The sequence below is a fragment of the Carcharhinus amblyrhynchos genome, chromosome 1 (assembly GCF_965287045.1).
Source record: "Carcharhinus amblyrhynchos chromosome 1, sCarAmb.v2.hapA, whole genome shotgun sequence".
In the NCBI taxonomy this organism is placed as follows: Eukaryota; Metazoa; Chordata; class Chondrichthyes; order Carcharhiniformes; family Carcharhinidae; genus Carcharhinus; species Carcharhinus amblyrhynchos.
In genome coordinates, this window is record NC_137324.1 from 167,617,377 (window position 1) to 167,644,688 (window position 27,312).

Below are 27,312 nucleotides of genomic sequence, written 5' to 3' on the forward strand. Positions count from 1 at the left end.
GTATCAGTCTAGTAAACCTCCTCTGCACTCCCTCCAAGGCCAAAATATCTTTGCGCAGGTGCGGCGCCCAAAAATGCACACAGTACTCCAGTTGCGGCCTCACCAATGCCCTATACAGCTGCAGCAAGACCTCCCTACTTTTATATTCAATCCCCCTCGCTATGAAGGCCAGCATCCCATTCGCCTTCCTGACCACCTGCTGCACCTGCAAGCTGGGTTTTTGCGACTCATGCACAAGGACCCCGAGGTCCCTCTGCACCGTCGCCTGCTGCAGTTTTTCGCCCCGTAAGTAATAGTCCTTCCTACCATTCTTCCTACCAAAGTGGACCATCTCACACTTGCCAACATTAAATTCCATTTGCCATTTCCTGGCCCATTCGCCCAGCCTATCTAGATCCTTCTGCAGACTCTCCACACCCTCCGCACAATTTGCCGTTCCCCCAATCTTGGTGTCATCAGCAAATTTCGACACTCTACACTCGGTTCCCTCCTCCAGATCATCTATATAAATGGTAAAAAGCTGAGGCCCCAGCACCGACCCCTGGGGCACTCCACTAGTCACCATCCGCCAATCCGAATAGCACCCGTTGACGCCCACTCTCTGCCTCCTATTTGACAACCAATCCTCTATCCACGCTAACACCCTACCCCCAACTCCATGTCCCTCGACCTTCTGCAATAACCTCTTGTGAGGCACTTTGTCAAACGCCTTCTGAAAATCTAGAAAGACCACATCCACCGGCTCTCCTCTATCCACCGCCCTAGACACATCCTCATAGAACTCCAGTAAATTTGTCAGACACGACTTCCCTTTAATGAAACCGTGCTGCGTCTGCTCTATCAAGCAATTCCCTTCAAGATGCCTCGCAATTTCCTCCTTAATGACAGATTCTAACATTTTAAATTTTAAATAAATGCTGTGCAATTTAGCAAAATTCAACTATCAAATGATCGATAAAGGAATACAGGCACTCTGCTTGTGCCTGTGCCCTCTTGCACCAGTTTTCTGATGTTCACCCACGTGATGCAGCACTATCGGACGCAGACCCAAGGAAATGCGCGGTGCAGTGGTTGGCACTGCTGCCTCACAGTACCAAGAACCTGTGTTCAATTCCGCCCTCGAGTGACTGCCTTGTGGCGATTGCATGTTCTCCCTGTGTCTTGCGTGGATTTCCTACAGGTAGTCCAAAGCTGTACGGGTTACGTTGATTGGCCATGTTAAATTGTCCTTAGTGTTGGGGGATAAACACCGTAAAAACATGGAGTTACGGGGATAGGGCCTGGGTGGGATTGGTGCAGGCTCGATGGGCCGAATGGCCACCTTCTGCACTGTAGGTTTCAATGATTCTAAATCTCCCCAATGATTGGCATTGGAAGTTGAGGTTTGAGAACCAAATTGCAGAGGTCACTTGTAGCTGCAGTTTCAACACTACAGGTCTAGATAGATTTCTTAGAGTTATTGCTTTCCACGAAGATCGTGGTTTGTAAATCAGTTCTAATAAATATCACGGACGTTGAAAGTTAGGCCAGGTTAGAGTTACTTTTCCATTTTAAAATGATTTCCTACAATAACGTTCTTGGACAGGCTCTCCTGCCTTCCCTTCCCATCGTCAGTGGAAACAGAGCTCTTGCAGATCATCTGAGTGAGAAGCTCAGTGAGTTAACGCAGTGGTTTCCAGTAGATTGCTCCATCACTCTCACCTGGGCAGGTGATAGCCTAGTAGTATAATCGCAAGACTATTTAATCTGTAAACTCACCTAATGTTCTGGCGACCTGGGTTTGAATCTTGCCACTGCAGATGATGGAAGTTGAATTCAGTAAAAAATATTTGGAATTAAGAATCTACTGATGGCTGTAAAAACCATAGTTGTATTTTAGAAAATCTATCTGGTTCACTCATGTCCTTTAGAGAAGGAAATCTGCTGTTCTGAACTGGTCTGGCCTATGTATGACTCCCAGATCCACAGCAATGTGGCTAACTCTCAACTGTACCCCCCCTCTATCCCCCAAGGGCAACTAATGCTGGGCAATAAATGTTAACCTACTTTTGACTCCAGATCCACAGCAATGCCTTTGACTCTTAGATGCCCTCTGAAATAGCAAGCCACTCGGCTCAAGGGCAATTCGGGATAGGCAATAAATGCTGACCCAGCCAGTGATAGTCAGATCCTGTGAAAACCCCCTTTTTCCCAGAGAATCCCTCCATGCAGAAGGAAGCCACTTGGCCCATTGAGTCTGCGCTGACACTCTGTCAGAGTATCTTACTCAGGCTTACCCCTGCCCCAAATATTTACCCTAATCCCCTAATTTGCACATTTTGGGACACTAGAGGCTAACTTAGCATGGCCAATCCATCTAACCTGCACATCTTTGGGACACCTAAGGGGCAATTCAGCACGGCCAATCCACCTAGCCCGCACGCACATCTTTGGACTGAGAGGAGACTGAAGCACCCGGAAGAAACCCTCGCTGACATGGAGAGAACTTGCAAACTTCACACAGACAGTCACCTAGGCTGGAATTGAACCACTGCTGTGCCACCATGCCACCCACACATTTTGCACCTCTTCACCACCTCCAGGTAGTTCATGCAATGCGGGCTCTTTTAATGTGCTTACTTAATGTACACATTTATATTTGGCTTTTCCTTTTAGTGGTTTATCCGTTTGATCTTTCTGCTTTTGGTCTAGCAATCTGCCCTGTTGGGACGATTTCTCCAAGGTCTGCAGCCACACCATTAGCCCATGGACTGACTGCATATGGATCCAATGAAATATAAAAGAGGATTTGAAAGGTTGTGTTTTGGGAGTGAAAGGCAAACTTAGGATGGATGATTCAGAGCCTCTGAACAGTTGAGTTTCTATACATGAGCTTTGCTATGTCTGTACAGACAGCAGAAATAAAATGCATCTGCCTCAATTTCTGATCATATTTTAAGGAGGTGGAGCAGAGGACATGTTTGAACAAATTTTTGTTATCGGGGTGAAAAAGGAGTTGTGAACATGCTCGTTAATAAAATATCTTTGGACTGGTCAAATCGACTGCTTCTCTTGTGACACTGATTAGGAGCGAGAAAATTGAATCAGTCACAGAATTCAGAACTCATCTGGGTGGAAATTGGATTGGTGTACTGGGATTTCCCACACTGGCGAAAGAGACTGCGAGAAATTCCAAGCCAGACAGCACTGACTCAGAGGCTACTGTTCAGTCAGAGCCACCGAATGTAGACATTGGCACCTGGAAATCATGAGAATGAAACAGCAAAATTAAACCCTCTTACGTATTTTTAAATTCTTTCAAGGCTTGTAAGCTTCAAGCCAGGGGAGGCAATGGCGCAGTGCGATTGTCACCAGAACCAGAAACCCAAAGCAAGATTTGTGGACCTGGGTTCAAATCTCACCATGGCAGATGGTGAAATTTCAATTCAATAAAAGTCTGGAATTAAAAGTCTAAAACCATTGTCGATTTGTTGTAAAAACTCATCTGATGCCCTTTAGGAAAGGAAATTTTACCCAGTTTGGCCTCCATGTGACTCTAAATCAACAGCATTGTAGTCGCCCCTCAACTGGAGGGCAATTAAGGTGAGCAATAAATACCCACATCCCCATAAAATGAATAAAAGAAAATGTATTATTATTGCTTGTGGTCCAAAGGATTAGAGAGAGTTTAGTGGAGTGATTCCATAGATAAAGAACTATGAGGATAGGTTTGAGAGGTTGGGACGGTTTTTCCTTGGAGAAAAGAAGAGCATAAGAACCAGGAGTAGGCCATTTGGCCCCTCGAGCCTGCTCCGCCATTCAGTAAAATCACGGCTGATCTTTTCGTGGACTCGGCTCCACTTACCTGCCCGCTCACCATAACTCTTAATTCCTTCGCTGTTCAAAAATTTATCTGTCCTTGCCTTAACATTCAATGAGGTAGTCTCAACTGCTTCACTGGGCAGAGAATTCCACAGATTCGCAACTCTTTGTGTGAAGAAGTTCCTCCTCAACTCCGTCCTAAATCTGCTTCTCCTTATTTTGAAGCTATGTCCCCTAGTTCTAGTTCCAGCTACCAGTGGAAACAACTTCCCTATTTCCCTGCTGAGGCTGAGAGGAAACTCGATGGAGGTATTCAAGGTCCTGGAGAGTATGGACAGGGCAAATAGTGAGGAGCACATCAAGAACTTGAAGGCAAAGTCCCAAAATAATGGGCAAAAGGAGTAGAAGTGATGTGGGGAAAGTTTTTTTTTAAACCCAAAAGATGGCTGGAGTCTGGAACTAACTTCCTGAGAGGGTGGTGGAGCCTAGTTTAAAGTTTATTTGTTAGTGTTTCAAGTAGGCTTGCATTAACACCGCAATAAAGTTACTGTGAAAACCTCCTAGTCGTCACACTCTGACACCTGCTCAGGTACACTGAGGGAAAATTTACCATCGCCGTTCCATGTAACCAGCACGTCTTTTAGACTGTGGGAGAAAACCGGAGCACTCGGAGGAAACCCACGCAGACATGGAAAGAACGTGCAAACTCCACACAGACAGTGACCCAAGCGAGGAATTGAACCCAGGTCCTTGGCGCTAACCACCATGCCACAGGTTTGATTGAGCTATTTAGAAGTGAATTGGATTGTTTTCTGAAAAGTGAGAATGTGCAAAGTTACGAGGAAAAGGGGATTAGTTAGAATCCTCTTTCAGAGAGCCAGGTGCAGATTTGGGCCTCCTTCTGTGCTGTGAGTTATGTGATTGTGAATTGGGTGAACTTTTGAAGCTAGCTCATAATTAGATCCCAATTAAAAATGTAGTTCTCATATTACTGTTGGCTTGTGTTCATTTTCTTTTGCCCAATTAATTAACAGAAAGCTGTTTGAGAACAGCTGTCATTTAGACGCAACTCATCCCTAAGTATCAGTGTGGGTATCAGATGACATGAGGGGTAAGGCAGACAGTCAATGACAGATAGGCTTGGGTTGGACCATCCCACAAACACAATAAACCTGCTGACCTTTTGATTGTTGCTACCTGTGAATGGGAAAGCTTCTGGGAAATTAGAATTCGCACTTTGCATGCACCATGGAGCTCTGTGAAACACTAGCAACACTCAAAAAGCACAAAGTGCAATCACAAAAAAAAAACTTGAACTGCGTGGGTTTCCTCCAGGTGCTCTGGTTTCCTCCCACAGTATGAAGATGTGCCAGTTAGGTTGATTGGCCATCTAAATTGCCCCTACTGTCCCAGGCAGGTTGGAGGGATTAGTGGGGTAAATGTGTGGGGTTGTACGGACGGGGCCTGGTTGGAATTGGTGTTGGTGCAGACTCGATGGGCCGAATGGCCTCCTTCTGCACTGTAGGATTCTATGATTACTGAAAAGGAAGTCACGTTGTTGAAGATGCATTTGTCTCACATCACCAGGACAAATACAAGGATGTCAAATTTCAAACAATCACGCCAATTTACACTGTGGCCGGAAAGCATGCTGATTGGTTGACTCTGAATTGTTGCCATGGTGAAAGCAGCAAGGAACTACAAGCTCCCCAACTTCTGAGCGAATCAAAAAGGCAAAAGGCCTGAGAATTTTGCTTTGGTTTGTAGAGAACGGATCTCTGCATATGGATGTATGTCACTCTTAGCAGGAGTAAATGAAGCACTTTACAAGTTCAGTTGCATTAGCACACTCAGGATTGCTCAGCACTTGCTGCCCAATTGTAGAATCACATTGAACAGTGGAGGGCTAAAGTTAAAGTTTATTTATTAGTATCACAAGTCGGCTTACATTTACATCGCAATGAAGTTACTGTGAAAACCCCTTAGTTGCCACACTCCAGTTCCTGTTTGGGTACACTGAGGCAGAATTTGACATGACCAATGCACCTAACTAGCACATCTCTCAGACTGTGGGAGGAAACCGGAGCACCCGGAGGAAATCCACGCAGACACAGGAGAATGTGCAGGCTCTGCACAGACAGTGACCCAAGCCGGGAATTGAACCTGGGTCCTTGGCGCCGTGAGGCAGCAGTGCTAGCCATTGTGCAGTTTGCAAGTGTGGGTTGGTTGATTACAGTCTATACTCTGCCTATCCCGAACAACCGGATGAACGTGCTGTTTGATTCAATCAGCCGATCGCAATGTCATGAAAGGTGCTATACAAACGCAAACTCTTATCTTCTCTGATTTGCATAAATTTCCAATATATTGAAAACTGAAACTGTTCTGACCCCAGAAGTTGTGATTTCTTTCTTGAATTGCGCTGTTTCCTGAGTTAGATTTGCAGAACCCCTCCCATTCCTATCTGACTGGCGAAACATCTGCGAATGATGGGATAAAAGCCTCCTGGACCAAGGCTGGATTAAGACCGTGACAAATTTCATTGGTATCTGCTGTTGAAAGTGTCTGGTAAATAGGAGAGGTTTACCATTGGAGTGAATATGCCTACGGACAAAGATGAAAGTTCCTATCTTGATTGTTTGATATCGCTAACTGCCTCAGAAGATGCCTATTTGTTTTGCTGACAGGAAGTTGTCGTTCCCACGTGTGGAATCTTGTGCCCCGTGCAGCGTGCTAGGTAGTGGCGGAGGCGGTATGCCATTGGCTGGTGGCAGGTTCTTCCAGTCCTGCCGCTGTCAACGTGTTTTCCCATTGATCGCACCCTGCCCTACTGGGGAAGCTGTGCTGGGGGATTGATGTCAGCAGGAATGGAAGATCCCTTCAGCGGGACCAGATGATTCCGTTGGTGGGAATGGAAAATCGAATTAGCGGGGATGGAAAATCCTATTGGTGGGAATGGATAATCCCCTCTACGGGCATGGAAAATCCTGTCAGCAGGAACAGACAATCCCATCAGTGGGAATGGAAAATCTGGTCAGAAGGAACGTAAGATCCCACTGGTGGGGACACCAAAAAATTTTGTCCACATGAGGAACTTGTGGTGGGATGCTGGAACTGATTTGCATTTGGTGCCTGTGCGGGGAAAAAAAACTTTAGAAAAGTTTTCTTTTGATAATAAAATGATCCAGTTTGCATCCTATCAAAGGTTACCTTCCTTTTGTTAGCTCTGTTGGTTTGGTGAAGGTCTCTGCACATGCTGCAGTGCGAGATTCCAACGGAAATAGCTTTTTCCAATCTGAACTGTTCGCTCATGCTTTAAATGGAGAGCAAGGACCTCATTTACTTGAAATGAGTTTGGCCCTTGATGCAGCGGCAGTGAACGCCTAGCTCATCAGAGCATCATTCTGTATCTCTGAATAGGCCTGATCTAGTAATCTCCACTTCCCAGTGTTCCTGTTTCAAAGATATAAATCCTTTGATAGTAAAATTACATTGTTGAAAATTGGTTTGCATTATGAAGCAATTAATTAGGATTATGCAGTGGATAATCTGTATACAGTTATATTGACATCATAAATCACACACTGAACATAGGCCATCTTGTGTTTTATTTATTAAATGTGAACGGGCGGGACTCTATCTTTCACTAAAATAAACCCCAAAAGTAAAATGTGATCATGTTCTGTTAGCCACCGATCTCATCCTTATTCCTAGCCTCTGTCCTGAGTCCGACTGTTCAGAGTATAGAAGTCCTATTTGACCCAAACTGAACTTCCGGTTGCACTAGTATGACCACCTACTCCGTGCTCCATTACTTGTCTCCACCACTGCCTAGCTGATCCGCTGTGGAAATTCTCATCTTTGCCTTGTTATCCTAAACCTGTGCACATCCATAAACTGGAGTTAATACTGCTGGCACAGTGGTTAGCACTGCTGACTCTCAGCGCCGGGGCCCCAGGTTCGACTCTTGGCTTGGGTCAATGCCTGTGTGGAGTTTGCATATTCTCCCTGTATCTGTGTGGGTTTGCTCCGGGTGCTCTGGTTTCCTCCCGCAGTCCAAAGAGGTGCAGGTTAGGTGGATTGACCATGCTAAATTAGTGTCAGGGGACTAGCCAGGCTAAATGCATGGGGTTATGGGGGTAGGACTTGGGTGGGATTGTGGTCAGTGCAGACTCAATGGGCCGAATGGCTTCCTTCAGCATTATAGGATTCTATGTTCTATGTATGGTCCTAAAACAATTTCTGTTCACCCATAACATCTTGACGAGGGCCCAGGAGACAAGGCAACAAGCCACAAGATAAGGACAAGGCATCACAGGGAGCAACAAGGGTTGGACATGAGTCAAAAGAATAGTGGCAGAGAATGAAGGAAAGGAGACATGTCCTCTCTCCTGGTCTAGCAGTGGGTCGATGTAAAAATGTTCATCCTAGTTTCATCCTATGGTTCCCCTATATCCCTCTCTCTCTCTTTTACCTCTTTCAAGCCTTCAACTCTCTGAGATCTCCACGCAACTCCAATTCTGACTTCCTGCGCAACCCCCAGCTTTAATCGCTCTGTCATTGGCAGCCGTGCCTTCAGCTGCCTCAGTCCTAAGATCCAGAATTCCCTCCCTAAACCTCTGTGTCCCTCCCTCAGTTCCCGCTTTCATGACATCTCTTACAGCTATCTCTTTGAGCAAACCTGCCCTGTTACCTCCTCCTGTGGCTCAATGTCAAATCTTGTCAGATGAAACTTCTGTGAACTGAAGGCACTGTGTAAGTGCAAATTGTTGTAGTGCTAAGCAAGTGTTGAGGGCACTTTCTGCAGGTTGTGTTTACAACGTTGCGACAGAGGGAGGTTGTGGGGAGACTAGTAACCAAAAACCCAGGCCGATGCTCCAGGGAACAAAACCAGAAAATGCTGGAAAATCTCAGGAGCTCTGACAACCTCTGTGGAGAGAGAACAGAGTAAGAAGTCTCTCAACACCAGGTTAAAGTCCAACAGGTTTATTTGGTAGCAAAAGCCATTAGCTTTTGGAACACTCGCTCCTTCGTCAGGCGAATGAGGGTTCTGTTCACAAACAGGACATATAAAGACACAAACTCAATTTACAAAATAATGGTTGGAATGCGAGTCTTTACAGGTAATCAAGTCTTAAAGATGCAGACAATGTGAGTGGAGAGAGTGTTTAAGCACAGGTTAAAGAAGTACCTGTGCTTAACTCTCTCTCCACTCACATTGTCTGTATTTCTCTATCCAGGCCCTGCCAGCATGATGGTATGTGCCCCACCTTCAGAGTTTTCCTGCAAAGAGTTCCAGATTATCTGAAGAGAGAACTCAGCTCTGGAGCTGGAGAGCTGCATCCTCATCTCAGCCAGCACCCTGCGCACGGGGTGGAAATTTCCGCTCATGGTTAATACTTGTCAGCATGCTTCATTTTTAACAATGCGTCTTGTTGGTAAATTGCATTGACATGTAGCGTTCAGTTAAACTCGGCAGAGGAAGATAATCTTAGAATGGAGCCATAATATTGTTCTGCTTTGTGGCAAAGATAGCATAACAGGGTGTTTTTCCATGTTGTGACTGGAAAATAATCAGCTGCAGGGCTCATCAGCCAAAAATTGAGCTCAAAACTATTTTCATTTTGATTTCTGCTTTTATTTTAACCCCTGCATTACTGGAGGGACCCAGGGCACAGGGATCTGCCGATGGCAGTTACTGCTCCCACGGAAAGATAATTCCGCTGCCCTTTACACTGACTACCCCCCCGCCCCCCCCAAGTCTTCTTCAGGGCCTGCTTCACCAGCTCTGTGGGAAGTCTGTCCCCTCAACTTGGAAAGTGAACCTTGCTGGCTAGGCCAGCATTTGTTGCCCACCCCTAATTGCCCTTGAGAAGGTAGTGGTGAGCTGTCTTCTCGAACCGCTGCAGTCCATGTGGTATGGGTACATCCACTGGGCTGTTAGCAGAGGAGGTTTAGGATTTTGACCCAGCGACAGTGAAGGAATGGCAATCTATTTCCAGGATATTGTGTGGCTCGGAGGTGGTGGTGTTCCCATGCCACCTTTCATCTAGATGGTGAAGGTTGCAGGTTTGGAAGGTGCTATGAAAGAAGCCTTGATGAGTCTTTGCAGCGCAAATATCTGCGCTGCTACCCTGCACACTTGGTGCGAATGAATTATGCTGATGGATAGGGTACCAATCAAGCAGGCTGATTTGTCCTGAATAATGTGAGCTTTGAGTGTTGTTGAAACTGAACTTATCCAGGCAAGTGGAGAGTATTCTAACCCACTCCTGCCTTGTAGATGGTGGGCAAGCTCTGGGGAGTCAGGATGTGAGTTATTTGCTGTAGAATTCCCAGCTTTTGACCTGCTCTTGTAGCCACAGTATTAAATGGCTGGTCTAGTTACGTGGTCAACAGTAAATCCCATGATATTGGTAGTGGGGGTTTCAGTGATAGTATGCAATGGAAAGTCAAAGGGCAATGGTTGGATTCTGTTGCTGGAGATGGTCATTGTCTGATACTTGTGTGGTGTGAATGTTATTTGCCACATATGAGCTCACAACTGATTGCTTTCCAGGTCGTGCAACCTGTGAGCATGATGCAGCGATGCTGGAATTGGACTGGAGTGGGCACAGTAAGAAGTCTCACAACACCAGGTTAAAGTCCAACAGGTTTATTTGGAATCACGAGCTTTCAGAGCACTGCTCCTTCATCAGGGGAGTGGACACTCAGTCCAGCAGCGCTCCAAAAGCTCATGATTCCAAATAAATCTGTTGGACTTTAACCTGGAATTGTGAGACTTCTTACTGAACCTGTGAGCAGGCACTGCTTCCAAAGACAGAAATGGAAATGCTGGAAAATCTCAGCAGGTCTGACAGCATCTATGGAGAGAGAATAGAGCCAACGTTTTGAGTCTGGATGACCCAACATTGGATCTATTCTTCCTACACAAATACTGTCCGACCTTCCAGAGATCTTCCAGCATTTTCTCTTTGTGTTTCAGAATTCAGCATTCACAGTATTTTGCCTAATGTTCCCGAAGACTTGTGAATGGGATGGCATATTGTGCATTTAACAATGAACATCTTCTAGAAATGCAGAGAAGGTACGACACAGAAAGCAGGCCATTCAAACTGCACCCAGTCTGTGCTGCCGCACAAAAAAAAATTACTCTAAGTATATTTCCCCATCCTGTTTCTCATTCCTTTCTATTCCCTTTCTGGCATCTGCCTATCCAATCAAATCTTGAATGTTTATACAGTTTGTGCTTCATTCACTAATCATGAACCTTTTCCAAGGCAAAGCTTCCCCTGCACTTTTTTCCATATCCCGGACACTTCATATAATATCCACAGGTTTTAACTTGAAATCCCTCAGTTAAGGTGTTGCCTGGTCTCGAAGGCACAGGCCATGAGGAGAGGTTAAATAGACTAGAAAGATGGAGGCTAAAAGGAGACCTGATAGGGGTCTACAAAATCATGAGAGGCAGAGACAGCATGGATAGTCAGAGGCCCTCTTTCCAGAGTGTAAGCGTCAATTACAAGTGGGCACAGATTCAAGGTGAGAGGAGGGAAGTTTAAGGGAGATGTGCGAGGGGAGGTTTTTCACGCAGGAAGTAGTGGGTGACTGGAACACACTGCCAGAGGAGGTGGTGGAAACAGGCACATCAGCAACATTTAAGAGGCATCTGGATGGGTACATGAATAGGGAGGGAATAGTGGGATACGATCCGAGTAAGGGCAGAAGGTTTCCTTTTTAGTTTAGTTAGGACATCATGATCGGCACAGGCCTGAAGGGCCTGTTCCTGTGCTGTTCTTTTCTTTGTTCTTAGTGGAATTAGGCTGCTTCTTTCTATCCTGTCTCATCCCATCGTAATACTTTAACACTTTTATAATATCACCCTATAGTCTGTGCTGTTCGAATGTTACATTTCTTTCCAAGTCCTTTCTTTTGTTCTTCCATTTCCTCACAGCATCCTAATGAACCTGCTTTGTAGCTTCATAAAAACCTCAATATCCTTCCTAAAGCCTAATCCGGAGCAGTCTGAGATCTTATTAATATTTAATAGAAATCCATCATTACTCCTTGCCTTCTGTATTCTATACATCTTGCGATAAACCTTAGAATTCCATTAAGTTTTTATGGCCATATCAACTGAAAGTGCTCGCATCTATTGGAGGTCCTCTGATGTGTGGTAATAACTCAACCTTAGCTGCCACACAAGAGACCTTGGCGCTTGCAGAACAAAATATATTTAGGTCCTCGTTCATCCCGAGGATTACCAAGCAGTGTCTGCACTAGGATATTATAGTGTGAAGTGGTCTAAAACAGCCATTGCTTTCAATCCTGCCGCTGTTGTTAATGGAAATGAATTGAAATTTGGAATATTGGAATCGCCCGATGGGGCGAGAAGAGAAACCCCGTTTGCAAAGCATTTTGTTCCAAGGTAGTAAGTTGTACTGGCAGGAGAGGAAATGCTGATTTTGTTGTGTTAATGTCTGATACCATTTAGTTGGCCTTCCGGTTGAATTTTCAAAGCCTATTGCCATTATCATCAAACGACACGGCCACAAGTTTTAATATGTGAGATATTTCGACTCTTGGCGGAACTGATTGCCTAAAACTGAAGGGTTAAAGTCATGGTTAAAATATGCCAGCAATGTACAACATCTGGGAAGGTTAAAGACAGTCAATATTTCAGACTGAGACCCTTTGTCAGAAATGATAAAGTCATAAGTGAGTTATGTCTAGTCCCGACCACGATTGATATAAAGCATCTGCTATTTCACAAACTGTCTGGCGATGTGGAATTTTGTCATCTTCAGTAGCTCTCTGTCTCTGAGCAGTACTTGACCCACGAGTGCCTGAAGCAGCAGGGATGTACCATTTATGGGTCAGTTTTAGGTCCACGGGGACCTAAAAATCACTGATTTCTCTATGGGGCTCAGTGAGTGTGAGTTCCCCTGCTAGTAGGCAGTAGGCTGCCCAGCAGAAACTCATTACCTGAGCCTTTTATAAGGCAGGCCCAGGACTGGGCCTGCTGCACTATAGTCCCAGGCAGGGACTAGTGTATGTGTACACCATCACGGTCGTGTTTTTACTTTGCTTTCAGTAATAAATTCTGTTCCTTTCCGGTCAGGCTTCCTGAGTTATTACAGTCAGGAGGCTGCATTCCGGTTCGTTGTTGGGACACGATACTATCAGTGCCCAGTCTGGATACTGGCTCAAAGTTCAACCCGGATTCAGAATTCTGGTGAATTTGCTACAAGTTTATAGCATCCACTTTGTATTAAGCTGGAACAGAAAGCAATGCAGTTTCCCAACTGCAAATGAAGCTAATCAGGAATGGAACCAAACCACTTTTGAAATGAACCCAATTTAATATTTCTACACATTTGGAATTTGAAAAATCTTGCTATGTTATTCTAAACACTGTGGTGTGGGCTATTCTCATTGTTGGAGCTGTTGTTGTCTCAAGTAGCTGCTACTGTTGTTTTTGCTGAGGAGAAGGATGTTATTACGCCAGTCTATGGAGGAGGTTTATAGAAGTACCGGAAACACAAGCTTATCCACGTTTTCAGGTGGAGTACTGAGCAAGCTAACTCGCCCCATTTGGAGAGCAGGGTGTGAAAAGGTATAGGGCGGCATGTGGCACAGTGGTTAGCACTGCTGCCTCACAGCACCAAGGACCCGGGTTCAATTCCGGTCTCGGGTGACTTTGTGGAGTTTGCACGTTCTCCCTATGTCGGTGAGGGTTTCCTCGGGTGCTCCGGTTTGTGGATTAGTTGGATTTACCTACTAAGTTGCCTCTTAGTGTCAAGTTTAAAGTTTATTTATTAGTCATAAGTAAGGTTTACGTAACTCTGCAATGAAGTCACTGTGTAATTCCCCTAGTTGCCACAGTCTGGTGACTGTTCAGGTCAATGCACCTTTCAGATTGTGGGAGGAAACTGAAGCACTCTAGGGAACCAACGCAGACATGGGGACAATGTGGAGTTTGCACACAGATAGTGACCCAAGCTGGGTTTAGAACCTGAGTCCCTGGCGTTGTGAAGCAACGGTGCTAACGCTGTGCTACCATGCAGCCCCTCAGCTAGGGTAAATGCATGGGGTTATGGGGATAGGGCCTGGGTGGGATTGTGGTCGGTGCAGACTCGATGGGCTGAATGGCCTCCTGCTCTATAGGATTCTATGAATTGATAGAGTGAGCATCAGGGAGATTGACGTCTCTTCTGATTCTGCACATTGTTTTGCAGGGTGACAATGCCATTGTGATCAGAGTAAACCCAATATACTTTTCATTTTTTACTCATCTGTCTATGATTTCTTTGACTGGCCGATGGTTCCCTCGTTGATAAACTGGTATTTTTTGGAAAACCCAGTGCAGACTTTCATTTGCATTGCGCGTTCTGTAGAGGGATTGTTCCCATTATGCAAACCTCAACCAGTAGTAATAATTATCCTTATGTCTTATCTACGGGAGATAAATGATTGCATCTATCTTATAAAACAGCAATCATTGATAGTCATTGCAATTTGACATTTGTATGGAGAAACATTGAATGGTATTGAAGTTGCCCAATTCTGATGATCAAGAGCTTGGCTGAGTTAGTTAATAGTCAGAAGGGTGTGGATTCAAGTCCCACTCCTGAGGTTTGGCCATATAATCCAGGCCAACACCTTTGTGTAGTACTGAAGGATGCCGCATTGTTAGTGGTGTTGTCTATTTGGATGACCAGAATCCACCAGAGTAAAAGGAAAATGTGGATTATGTTCGCAACATATGGCACCTTTATCTGCCTGTTCAAGTTGACTTAAAATATCTGCTGGTATGGCTTGAAGAGCAAACAATTCTTCCTGTATCTACCTGTCCTTCACCTGATCATTTGAGACCTTTGAGTGGTCCCCCCTGCCACTTCTGAGTTACCCCAGGTCCAGGTAAAGGTCACATGCCCTGCATTACAATGCCCTGCATTCTGCCTGTGGCAGAACCAGCAAAGTTTTAGTGATGATGGCAGGGAAGCTGGAACTGAGAGGTATCGGATGTTTTCTTGCAGAGAATCCTTCACACGGTGAGTGGTTGCTTCCTTTAAGCACATGGGAAGAAAACTGTGGGAAACCACCTGGTGTAAGCATTTCCCTGGTCATATTATTCACTGATGTTGAAAATGGCTCTTATGAGCCTGAAGAGGAAAATGCAGGACCTCCAGGTGTGGGGAAATATATGTTGCTTCAGAAGGAACTCTTCAAATGCAGACAATAAAAATGTAACAAAACTAACTCCAACTTATAAATCAAAGAAAGGATTTAATAAAGAAACTTCATTTCTCCAAACTTGGGACCTCACCTTGGGCCACTTCAAGCTCCCCACGATTCCAAACAGGTTCTTATTTATAGCGAGTCAGCTGCCTATTACATCATTCTGTAGTTGGTTCCATGGTTTACTGGGTCAGCTGACATTTACAGCTTGTTCCCATTGGTTGCATTGTATCCAGTACGAAGTTATCACCGGTTACATTCTAACAATATAAGGGCCTTTTCTTGGGCAGATCACCAATATACCAAATGCAATTTGAAATTTTGTACATCTCCTTTACTGTTTGTAGCAGATTGCTGTGACCAATTCGAATGTCATGTTGTTGTACGTCAAAAAGAAGAAAAAAGACTTGAGTTATCATGACCACCAGTTTTTTTTAAAATTCTTTCATGGGATATGGGCGTCACTGGCTGGGCTAGCATTTGCTGCCCATCTCTGATTGCTCTTGAATTGCGTTGCTTACTAGACCATTTCAGAGGACACTTAAGAGTCAAACACGTTGCTGTGGGTCTGGAGTCACACGTAGACCAGACCAGGTAAGGTGGGCAGATTTCTTTCCCTAAAGGACATTGGTTACCTGAATGCTCTCTGCATCCAGTGAAGTGCTTTTGAAGTGTAGTCAATGTTGTAATATAGGAAATGTGGCTGACAGTTTGCACCACAGTAAATACCCGCACGCAGCAATATGACAGTGAACTGATGATCTGTTTCTTGTGATATTATTTGGGGGATAAATATTGGGTATAAATACCTGGGATAACCTCCCCAGCCTTTCCTCAGTATACTGCCTTGGATTCTTTTACATTCATCTGAGAATGACTGCATTTGAAGCCAGTGGGCTTCTTGAGGATGTAATGAGATACATTACAAGTTATTACTTTCCAAAACTATATCAGTGTAGATCGTAGTGAAAGGATATCCTTTCGTTCAGTTGCACAATCTATACATCCTAATACATATGTGCACTTACACCAGGTAAACATTAGGTTAAACTGCACCTCGTAATGATTTGATGTTTGTTGCAAAAGTTGTGAATCTTCTCGAGAAGCAGAATTGGAGAAACCAAAGATGATAAAATCACACTATCAGCCTCAGTAAACACCCCTCATTCACCCACATCATATTCCTGACAGGAATAGTTGGAGAACTCCATTCATCCATCTCCCATATCAATTGTACGTTCACCTTAATAAAGCCTGCTTTAACCTTGCAATCTTCTCAATGCCTTTCAACCAGTGAAGCTTCTGCATATACTTCAACCAGACTTGTTCAGTTGTGCAAACTGATCTACAAGAGTCTGCAGTGAATCCCTCCTGCAGATGGGATTTGAGGGTTGCCATTGTTTGCTAATGGTTCACCTTGACTGTGACCTCCTCGGCTAACAGTCACTTCTCTGTGTAAAATAAAGTAGCAGGTCTGTCAACACTGTGACAGAAAAACGTACGTTAATGCTTTGGGTTAAACCCTCAATCGAAAAGAGCTGCTGTGCAGATCCACTATTTTCTGATTGTAGAATTGCAGCATTCATGGGTTTTTTTTTAATGCTTCTCCTCCTCTGTGTACTTGGGTCTTCGGCCAGGTTTCAGTATTTTAAACACAGCTCTTTGTGCTGCAGTTCCATGTCTGTGATTGTCAGCCACTGAGCGCAGGGCGGGTATCATTGACAGAGAAGTGGAATCTCCAACTGGGTTGTCTTGGGGTCAAATGAGTCATGGTTGCCTAATGAACAGTAAGTAAAATAAACACAAAATACAGTGGGTGCAGGAGAGGAATTGAGCTAATGTCGTGTGAAAGCCTAGAAGATGCAGCACTGCCTTTTCACCATCCATGGCCCCAAACTCACCTCTGACAGTTTACTGTTCTGTGTTCACTGCTCACAATATGGTCTCCTCTACATTGGAGGAACCAAGCCTAGACGGGTGACTGTTTTGCAGAACACCTATCTTCAGTCCACAAATATAATCCTCAGCTTCCTGTTGTCCATCATTACAATTTTCTACCTTATTTCCATTCTGATCTTTCTGTCCTTAGCTTGCTACAGTGTTCCACAGAGCTCAGTGACTTGAAGAACATCTTTCAACCAGGTGATTTCTAGCCTTCCAGACTCCACACTAAGTTCAACAACTTTAGACCATAACCTCGGTCCCCATTTTATTTCATATCATTTTGCCAGTTTGGTTTTGACTCTTATTTCTTTTTTTAATTGCTTTTCTTTGCATTCAGATGGGTGTTATTCTGCTGTCCGTATCTCTTCTAGCCAGAGTTTTTATTTGCTTCCTTGTCCCATTATCACTTCCTTAATTCTTTCACCATGAAATCATTTGCTGTTTCATCTCTCCTGACCTCCACCCTATCGCATATACCATCCCTTTTGTTCTTTTTCCCCACCCTCCACTCTTTTCACTCGCTGAAAACCTGTTACATTTCTAACTGGTGACAGGTCACAGATCTGAAACGTTAAGTCTGTTTGCTGCCAGACCTGCTGAGTGTTTCTAGAATGTTCTGTTTTTAAAACAGCAGTAAGAATCATAGAATCCTTCAGTGCAGAATGAGGCCATTCAGCCTGTCAAGTCTGCACCAAGCACTGTCCCACCCAGCCCCTATCCCCATAACCTCATGCATTTACCTAGCTAGTCCCCCGACACCCAAGTGGCAATTTAGTATGGCCAATCCACCTAACCTGCACATCTTTGGACTGTGGGAGGAAACTGGAGCACCCGGAGGAAACCCACGCAGAACAGGGAGAACATGCAAACTCCACACAGACAGTGACCCAAGCCGGGAATTGAACCTGGGTCCCCGGCACTGAGAGGCAGCTGTGCTAACCACTGGGCCACCCTGTCATCAAATTAATGTCATCTCTTCTAATTGCACATCTTTTCTCCTTTTACGGCAGAAAACCTTGACATGGCAGATACTTTAATATTACACTGGATGATGGTCCGGCACCTCATGTCTCTGGACAGCAGGAGACAGTTCTTGTTTTGATTTGATTAGATTTATTATTGTCACGTATTGGAATACAGTGAAGAGTATTGTTTCTTGCGCGCTATACAGACAAAGCATACCATTCATAGAGTACATAGGGGAGAAGGAAAGGAGAGGGTGCAGAATATAGTGTTAGAGTCACAGCTAGGGTGTAGAGAAACATCAGCTTTATATAAGGTAGGTCCATCCAAAAGTCTGGCAGCAGGAAAGAAGCTGTTCTCAAGTCTCCGCCCAAAAACCCGCATTTACTTAAAGAATGCAGTAAAAATAAATTCGGCATAAAATATAACTTGAAGCCATAGCTGTCAAAGAGTTTGTTGAGTCCAGAACGAAACGTGGGGGGAGAAAATCATTTGGCAGGTAACTAATCTGGAAGCCCCATTCATTCTTCCAGGCTTGAATGGAAGTGGAAGAAATGAGCTTGCAATAAAATGGGCACCTCGCTTCATAGCCACATGTTTTTTCCTTTAGTTTTGGAACTGACTCAAAGCCACGTGGCCTTGTTTGCATTGCTTTCAGGATTTGATCTCCGTCTCCCCTCAGTGAATTTTTCTGGCATGTCTTGCTGTGGCAGATACAATGTCTGGAGCTAAGGCACGCTTGTGAGTTGAGGAAACTGTGAAAACCAGTGAGGCATTTTAAGGCACCCGACTCAGACATTTACCCAGGCGCACTGGCCAAAATGATGGCGAACCTTTTCTCATTAAACCAGTCATTTGGTTACATTTGGAACATTTTCTGTAATGCCAGCTATCTATTCACGCTGGAGTCATTACCCAGAGAGAAAAAACAGTAAAAACGGAGAAACAAGAATACTGGTCGGAACTGGCCTTGTATACTTTAAAATGGAATACCAGTAAAACGAGAAAGTAAGAATCTAACTGGCCTTGTATACGTTACTTTAAAACGGAATACCAATAAATGGGAAAATAAAAATATTGTTGCGAACTGGTCTTTAAAATGGAACACCAGTAAAATGGAGAAATATCAGTCCAAACTACTTTTTCCTTCTGGATAATACTAACATCAGGGGCTATTGTGCAGAGGCATGGGTGAACAAGTTCGTATATTGTGAGTATGTCATTTTAGGCTGACTCCATGCATACCTTCATGGCTAAGTGCCCACTGACCCTACATGAGGCCTCGGCGATGACTCACATCTTCCCCTCTGCTGTGGTGCAAGGCCAGCTTAAAGCAGGATGTGAGTTGGAACTCACATTAGCTTAAAGTGAAGGTATAACATTAGGTCATTTGACTCGCCTCCATTGAAAATCTTAAAACCAAACAGCGTATTTTGACTGGATCATTTCTTTGTAATTAAAGACATGGGCAGAGTTTGATATTGTGTGATGCATTGTTTAGAAAAGAAAGGCTTTCCCTATTTATAAGGAGGCTCTGAATGCTTTCAGTGGAATCAGTTTCACAATGATTTTGGACTTTGGTCAACTAATGGTTTTAAAGCGTTTACAGCAGATATAATCCGTCTTTCGGGAAGAAGCCTTGTGTTATAGGTGGCATTTCCTGCATCTTCAGTTTTCTTTGGCAACAGTGCAGGTAATTCTAGATTTATTGTTCTCAAGGAAATGTAGACTCACTAGAGTCTTGCTGATGGTAACTGTGTCAGTAGCCCTTTACAATAATTTTCTGACACTTTCCTCTCTCCATTTCCTTTACTTCATAATTCTTTGCACCAGATGCCAGCCAAGAAAGTACACACACCCAGAACTCACGTCAGTTTTATTCCAAAGCTGGGCATTGGAAGGTGTGCTTTACCAGTCTGGATGAATCCCAATTTTCCCCCTTTCCCCGTTGGATTTCCATCCCATTGTTCTCACATGACACGTGAGCTTGACGTGGAGAATTGTGAGTGTGGCCTCACATTCTCCTAGTCTTTGGCCTGATGTACTGGAGTTCCACTGTGCTGCATCATCATATCACTCTTCTTTATTTCTCTCCCTTTTCAAAAAATATCTCTCCTCTTCCATCTAAGATTTCTCTGCCTTTGTGAAGAGATCTCAAATAATGGCAACCTAGTAGGTGACCTAGTTCAATCATCTTGTAACTGTGGAGGTAGGTGTTTTTTGAATTATTTCATGGGATGTGGGTGTTGTTGGCTAAGACCAGGATTTATTGCCCATCTTAAATGTCTGTTGAGAAAGTGATGATGAGCTGCCTCCTTGAACCACCACAGTCCATGTGGTGTTAGTCCATCCATAGAGCTGTTAGGGATGGAGTTCAATGATTTTTACCCAGTGACAGTGAAGGAACGGTGTTCCAAGTCATGATGGTTGGAGCGGCAGGTCCAGGTGGTGCTGTTCCTGTGTCTGTCAGCTACCTTTGTCTCTTTAGATGGGTTCAGTCTGCCTGAGCCTTGAGGTTGCAGTTCAGTGAAAGAGATATGAGTTCTGCTTTTTCATTAAACTATCTTTGATCCAATTCCACAAACAATTCTCCATCAAAACCCAATGCCACCTGTAGCCCCTTTATATATCAGTGACTTCTACTGAATAATTGACATCAAATTATGACTTAATTGGAAGGTCTGTTAACCCACTTCTAACATGGTCGTGGATTTGGAAGGAGCTGTCCCATCCAGGCAAGTGAAGAGTGTTCCATTACACACCTGCCTGAGATAAAGTGTGGACAGGCTTTGGTGAGTCAGGATGTTTGAGATGGACAGTTCTTAATTTTTCACAACATTTGAGATATGAGGACGATACACTTTGAGATAATTGTTGTCTTTTGTTCTAATCTTTTTATTATTTGACCAGATTATGGTATGAAGTCTTGAGAAATACTTTGTTCAAATGGGAGTTGATGTCAAAAGTTACTGATTGACTGTACAGGAAGAGCCAGGCTGATTATGTTATATTAAAGACATAATTGGTGCCTTTCTTGTTTTCTATCTAGTGGTCAGTTTTCCATCGGAACATCTTATTCATGGTTGATGTTTTAATGTTAAGTTTCATTTTGAAGCATTAATTATAGCCACGCTGGCCAAGCTGAAATATTTTTAATCCTCAATAGAAGTTCAAAGGCTTGTTATGTTAATTGCAACAATGTGTATTTATATAGAACCTTTTAACAAAAATTCCCAATGCACTTCACAGGGGCATGCTTCAACAAAATATGACACATAAGGAGGTATTCAGCCAGGTAACCAAATATCTGATCAATAAAGTAGGTTTCAAAGATCCTACAAACTCTACAGTATGGAAGGAGGCCATTTGGCCCATCGCATATCCAACAGAGAACAGAACTATCGGCTGGAGTTCTCCAGTCTCATACTCCCTGTCACTGCTACCAGCGAAGAATTTTAGTTCTCAGCTGAAGCTCCATTCACTGTAGCGGGTCTGGAGAATCCCAGGCGTGGAGAGGGTTGGCAAATTCTGACAATGTTTCAAATCTGAATTACTCTTCGTCAAGAGCTGTGGTGAAGCGTCATCCAGACTTGAAACATTAGCTCTGTTCTCTCTCCACAGACACTGTCAGACCTGCTGAGATTTTCCAGCATTTTCTGTTTTTGTTGTAGGCAGGTCACAGAGTTTATCCTAAAGGAGGAAAGCGAGGTGCAGACAGAGAGGTGTAGGTGGATTGTTTAAAATTGACAATGCCCAAGAGGTCAGAATTGGATTAGCGAAAAAATCTTGGAGGGTTGTGGGGATGGCAGAGTTTACTGAGATAGGGAAGAATGAGGCCTTCCTTAAGGTGAAAAAATACTTGCATCTGAGTGGTCCTGATTTCAAGTGCTTCATTATTAGCTGCAGTGATTTTATTTGCCTAAGCTCCGGAATTCCGTCCCTAAATCTGTCTACTACTTTACCTCTCTCTCTCCTTTTAAGATGCTCATTAACACTGACCTCTTTGGTCAAGATTTTGGTCACCTGTTTTCATAGATCAAAGAATCGTTATAGTGCAGAAGGAAGCCATTTGGCCCATCGTGTCTGCACTGACCACAATCCCACCCAGGCCCTATTCCCGTAATGTCGCACATTTATCCTGCTAATCCCCCAACACTCGGGTCATTTTAGCGTGGCCAATCAACTTAACCCACACATCTTTTGGACTGTGAGGGGAAACCACAGCACCCGGAAGAAACCCACACAGACGCGGGGAGTACATGCAAACTCCACACAGCCAGTAACCTGAGGCTTGAATTGAACCTGGGTCCCTGGCACTATAAGGCAGCAATACTAACCGCTGTGCTACCATGCCATCCAAAGTTAGTATCTTGTTGGCATCTTTGTCAGATTATTGTTGATAATGCTTTTGTTGAGCTTTGTGATGCTTTACTATTTTAAAGGTGCTATATAAACACAAGTTGTTGTTCTTGTTGGTGGTGGTGATGGGCTGTACTTTAATTCAATAACAAATGAATTCTAGTGCTCCACATGAAACCTTTGAACATAACTTGCTCCATTATAATGCCAATAACAACATCCCTGCCCTGCAATATTTGTGCCACTGGTTCATTCCAGACTAAACATGAAGTACAGAATGAGAACATCACAATTAGTAAAGCAACTAACAAATATGTCTATAAATACACATGTTTCAAACATGGTTTAAATGTGCTTAACATGAAACATCTGCCTCAGATGTGGCTCAGTGGTAGCATTGTAACTTCAGTCAGAGAGCTGTATTATTCCATATTATTATTATATACTATTCCCCCACCCATCTCCCCCCGGGCCAGATACTGAGCCCCCGCCGTATATTTCGAGTCATACTTTTGTGACATCACACTGGCGCGGTTTACAACAGGTTCACCCAGACATGGACCTGCCGTGGAGATGAGTAAAACCTCCTTGGGGGGGCAGTGCGGGGACAGATATGATGAAGCAATAGCCTGGCATTGCCCCCAGTACTAGTTTGCATTGCCAGGTTGGCACCATGCCTGCCCGCCCGCCCCTGCCCCCCCCCCCCAGCCCCCCAGTGATTGTGTAAAATACACCCAGCTCTTTCTTTGTGAAGAGTGTGGTGAGATCTGGAGAGAAACATGTCCACTTTCTCTTCAGAACCCACACTCTGCCATCCTTTGGTAAGATTCCCCCCAAAGTCTACCTTTTAATTCTGATTTTTTTTTTTAAATTCAGATTATTGGTAAATTCAACTTTTTAAGCACTTTATTTACACTTTGCAGTGTCACTTCTGCAGTTTATTTGAACTTATAAGAAAATAACAACTGAGTCAATTGCACCTAAAGTTTTCGATTTAATCTGCAAATATCAGACTTCCTGTAAAATGTCGCACCTTCTATAAATGGCATGCTTTCTGTAATGTCACACTTCAGGTGACACATCCCACTGTAAACTGTCCTCTATTGCGTCATGAGAAACTCCACAGAGCTGCTGCTATGTTATTGGCAAATATCATGTCTTGCACGTATAATGAATAATCGCTTGTGTTTGTATGTTACGTAGTAAATAATTCCTGAAGGAGGACAAATAATGAAATGAAAGAATTACAGGACATTAATAAGAACATAAGAAATAGGAGCAGGAGTAGGCCATCTAGCCCTTCGAGCCTGCCCCGCCATTCAATAAGATCATGGCTGATCTGTCGTGGCTCAGTTCCACTTTCCCGCCCTCTCCCTATAACCCTTAATCCCCTCTCTCATCAAAAACCCATCAACCCGCGTCTTAAAAATATTTAGCGAGGCAGCCTCCACCACTTCAACGTATGTATAAGTGTCCACTTACACTAATGGTGTACATTTTGATTTGATTTGATTTACTATTGTCACATGCATTAACACACAGTGAAAAGTATTGTTGCTTGCGCGCTATATAGACAAAACATACTGTCATAAAGAAGGAAATGAGAGAGTGCAGAATGTAGTGTTACAGTCATAGCTAGAGTGTAGAGAAAGATCAACTAAATGCAAGGTAAATCCATTTGAAAGTCTGACAGCAGTAGGGAAGAAGCTGTTCTTGAGTCGGTTGGTGGGTGACCTCAGACTTTTGGATCTTTCTCCCCAAAGGAAGAAGGTGGAAGAGAGAATGTCCGGGGTGTGTGGGGTCCTTAATTATGCTGGCTGCTTTTCTGAGTGGGAAGTGTAGACAGAGTCAATGGATGGGAGGCTGGTTAGCATGATAGGTTGGGCTACATTCACAATCTTTTATAGTTCCTCCGCTGTCTTGGGCAGAGCAGGAGCCATACCAACTGTGATACAAGCAGAAATGATAATTTCTATGATGCATCTGTAAAAGTATAAGTACATTTGTGTTCATGGCTGAGAAAATAGTTGTTGCTGTTGTGAATTGCTTTGTGGAATTAAATCTTTCCGTTGTGGAACGTAATCTCTAAGTGATATTGGTCTGCTTGTATTGGTATGCAGCAATCCTTCTGACTTGATTATTTGCTTCTTGCAGAGGGTTTTGATTTTTGTTTAACCTTTTTTTTTGAGTTGATGTTTTTCTTGAGAACCCTGCAGTTGCTGAAGTTGACAGAGGCCTCTAACAGTGGGTCACTGAAAGCAAAGCCCCATATCACAGCAACCAATGTTTCAGCTATACCAGGGGCAGTGAGAACTCAATTGTTCACTCTGGCAAGATGTTGGATTATTTAATGTTGACGCAATCAAGAAGTTAAGTTCATGAAAAACTCCCAGGCCATTAGGTCTCCTTAGAACTTCTAAAACTTTGCATTGCAAATGTACTGCAAGCGGGTGTGAAGCTGGGAGCTACACTTGGATACGCCCTTCTGATATGGTTAAAGTGTTGAATGAACAGGCTAACTATCTGAAGAGAAAATAGAATCATAGAATCCCTAAAGTGAAGGAGGCCATTGAGCCCATCGTGTCTGCACAGACTCTCCAAAAGGGCATCTTACCCAGACCCATACCCCTACCATAATCCTGTGACTCCGAGCATTTACCATGGCTAATTCACCTAACCTGGACACTAAGGGGCAATTTAGCATGGCCAATCCACCTAACCTGCACATCTTTGGACACTAAGGGTCAATTTAAGTTTAAGTTTATTTATTTAAGTTTATTTATTAGCCATAAGTAGTCTCACATTAACATCGCAATGAAGTTACTGTGAAAATCCCCTAGTTGCTGCACTTGCTTGTTTGCATAACTGAGGGAAAATTTATCATGGTCAATCCACCTAACTCGCACATCCTTGGACACTAAGGGGCAATTTAGCGTGGTAAATCTACCTAACCTGTACCTCTTTGGACTGTGGAAGGAAAATGGAGCATTCGGGGGAAACTTATGCAGACATGAAGAGAATGCACAGTCTCCCCATAGACAGTCACCCAAAGCCAGAATCGAACCCGGGTCTTTAGCACAGTAAGACAGCAGTGCTAACCACTGTGCCACCATGGTGCCCTAATAGTTGTAAAGGTTTGCAGAGAAATTACATGAATTTCTTTTGGTAGCTTCTAAGGTATTGCAGACAACACCTCTCAACTTGTTTGCGGGCTACACAATCTGAATCTGAGGATTATCTCACCCACACTGAAAAAATTTCAACGGTGTCTACTTGCTTCATGGCTGTAGGTATGTCCATTATCCAGAGAAATACAAATGAAGGAAAGGATTTGGAATGGAAGGCATTATAAAAATGCTCAGCAATCACTTGTATAGTTTTTATACACAGCCTTGTCTCTTCAGACCTGATGTACCCTGGAAAGCTTTATTTTAGAGTCAGAGGTTTACAACATGGAAACAGGCCCTTCGGCCTAACTTGTCCATACCGCCCTTTACTTTTAAAACCCCTAAGCTAATTCCAATTGCCCGCATTTGGCCCATATCTTTCTATACCCATTGTACCCACGTAACTATCTAAATGCTTTTTAAAAGACAAAATTGTACCTGCCACTACTACTATCTTCGGCAGCTTGTTCCAGACTTCTGTGTGAAAAAATTGCCCTTCTGGACACTTTTGTATCTCTTCCCTCTCACCTTAAACCTATGGCCACTAGTTTTAGACTCCCTGCCTTTGGGAAAAGATATTGACTATCTAGCTGATCTGTGCCCCTCATTATTTTATAGACCTCAAGAAGAACACCCCTCAGTGTCTCAATTTCTCTCTGTCTCTCTATTACCCCACTTTCCCAAATAATCACTCACTCAATCAATCTCTCTCTCTCTCTCATATTCACCCTCTCTCCCTTTTCCAAATAACAAGCACTCTCTCAATTGATTTCCCCTTTTTCTTTTTGTTCCTTTTTTAAAAAAAATTACATGTGGATATAAACACCGCTATAACACAGATTTCACACACACACACACTCCAGAGAAAAAAATCCCAGTCTATCCAGCCTCTCTTTATAACTCAGTCCATCAAGTCCCAGTAGCATCCTAGTAAATCTTTTTTTGCACTCTTTTTCCAGTTTAATAATATCCTTCCTATAATAGGGTGACCAGAATTGCACACAGTATTCCAAGTGTGGCCTTACCAATGTCTTGTACAATTTCAACAAGACATTCCAACTCCTGTATTCAATGTTCTGACCGATGAAGCCAAGCATGCTGAATGCCGTCTTCACCACTCTGTCTACCTGCAACTCCACTTTCAAGGAGCTATGCACGTGTATCCCTCGATCTCTTTGTTCTGTAACTCTCCCCAACGCCCTACTATTAACTGAGTAAGTCCTGTCCTGGTTCAATCTACCAAAGTGCATCACCTCGCATTTGTCTAAATTAAACTCCATCTGCCATTCGTCAGCTCACTGGCCCAATCAATCAAGATCCTGTTGCAATTGGAGATGACTTCCTTCACTGTCCACTATGCCACCAATTTTAGTGTCGCCTGCAAACTTACTAATCATGCATCTATATTCTCATCCAAATCATTAATATAAATGACAAATAAAAGTGGACTCAGCACTGATCCCTGAGGCACACTGCTGGTCACAGGCCCCCTGTTTGATAAACAACCCTCTACAACCACCCTCTGGCTTCTGTCAAGAAGGCAATTTTGCTTCCATTTAGATACTTCACCCTGGATCCTGTGAGATTTAACTTTATTAACCTTGATTACTCTTTTTAATTGACTAGTTACTGCATATCTGTAGAAGTCTGAGCTCCAAGGTGGCATACAGTGCAGAATCATCAATAGGACATTGAGGCTTAAAGGGTTAAGTTATGAGGACAGGTTGTATAAACCTAGTTTGTATCCCCCTGTGCTTCGAAGGTTGTCTGGTTGAAATGCTTAAAAATGATGAAGCGAATCAATTTCCTGCGGGTTCTTTGGTTTCCTCCCACAGTC

The 27,312-nt window shown here is 43.7% G+C and overlaps 1 protein-coding gene across 1 annotated transcript in view; it reads left to right on the forward strand.

Moving 5' to 3' along the window:
• csgalnact1a (chondroitin sulfate N-acetylgalactosaminyltransferase 1a) overlaps positions 1–27,312 on the forward strand; it is a 144,278-nt gene that overhangs the window by 36,419 nt on the left and 80,547 nt on the right. The window lies entirely within an intron of this gene.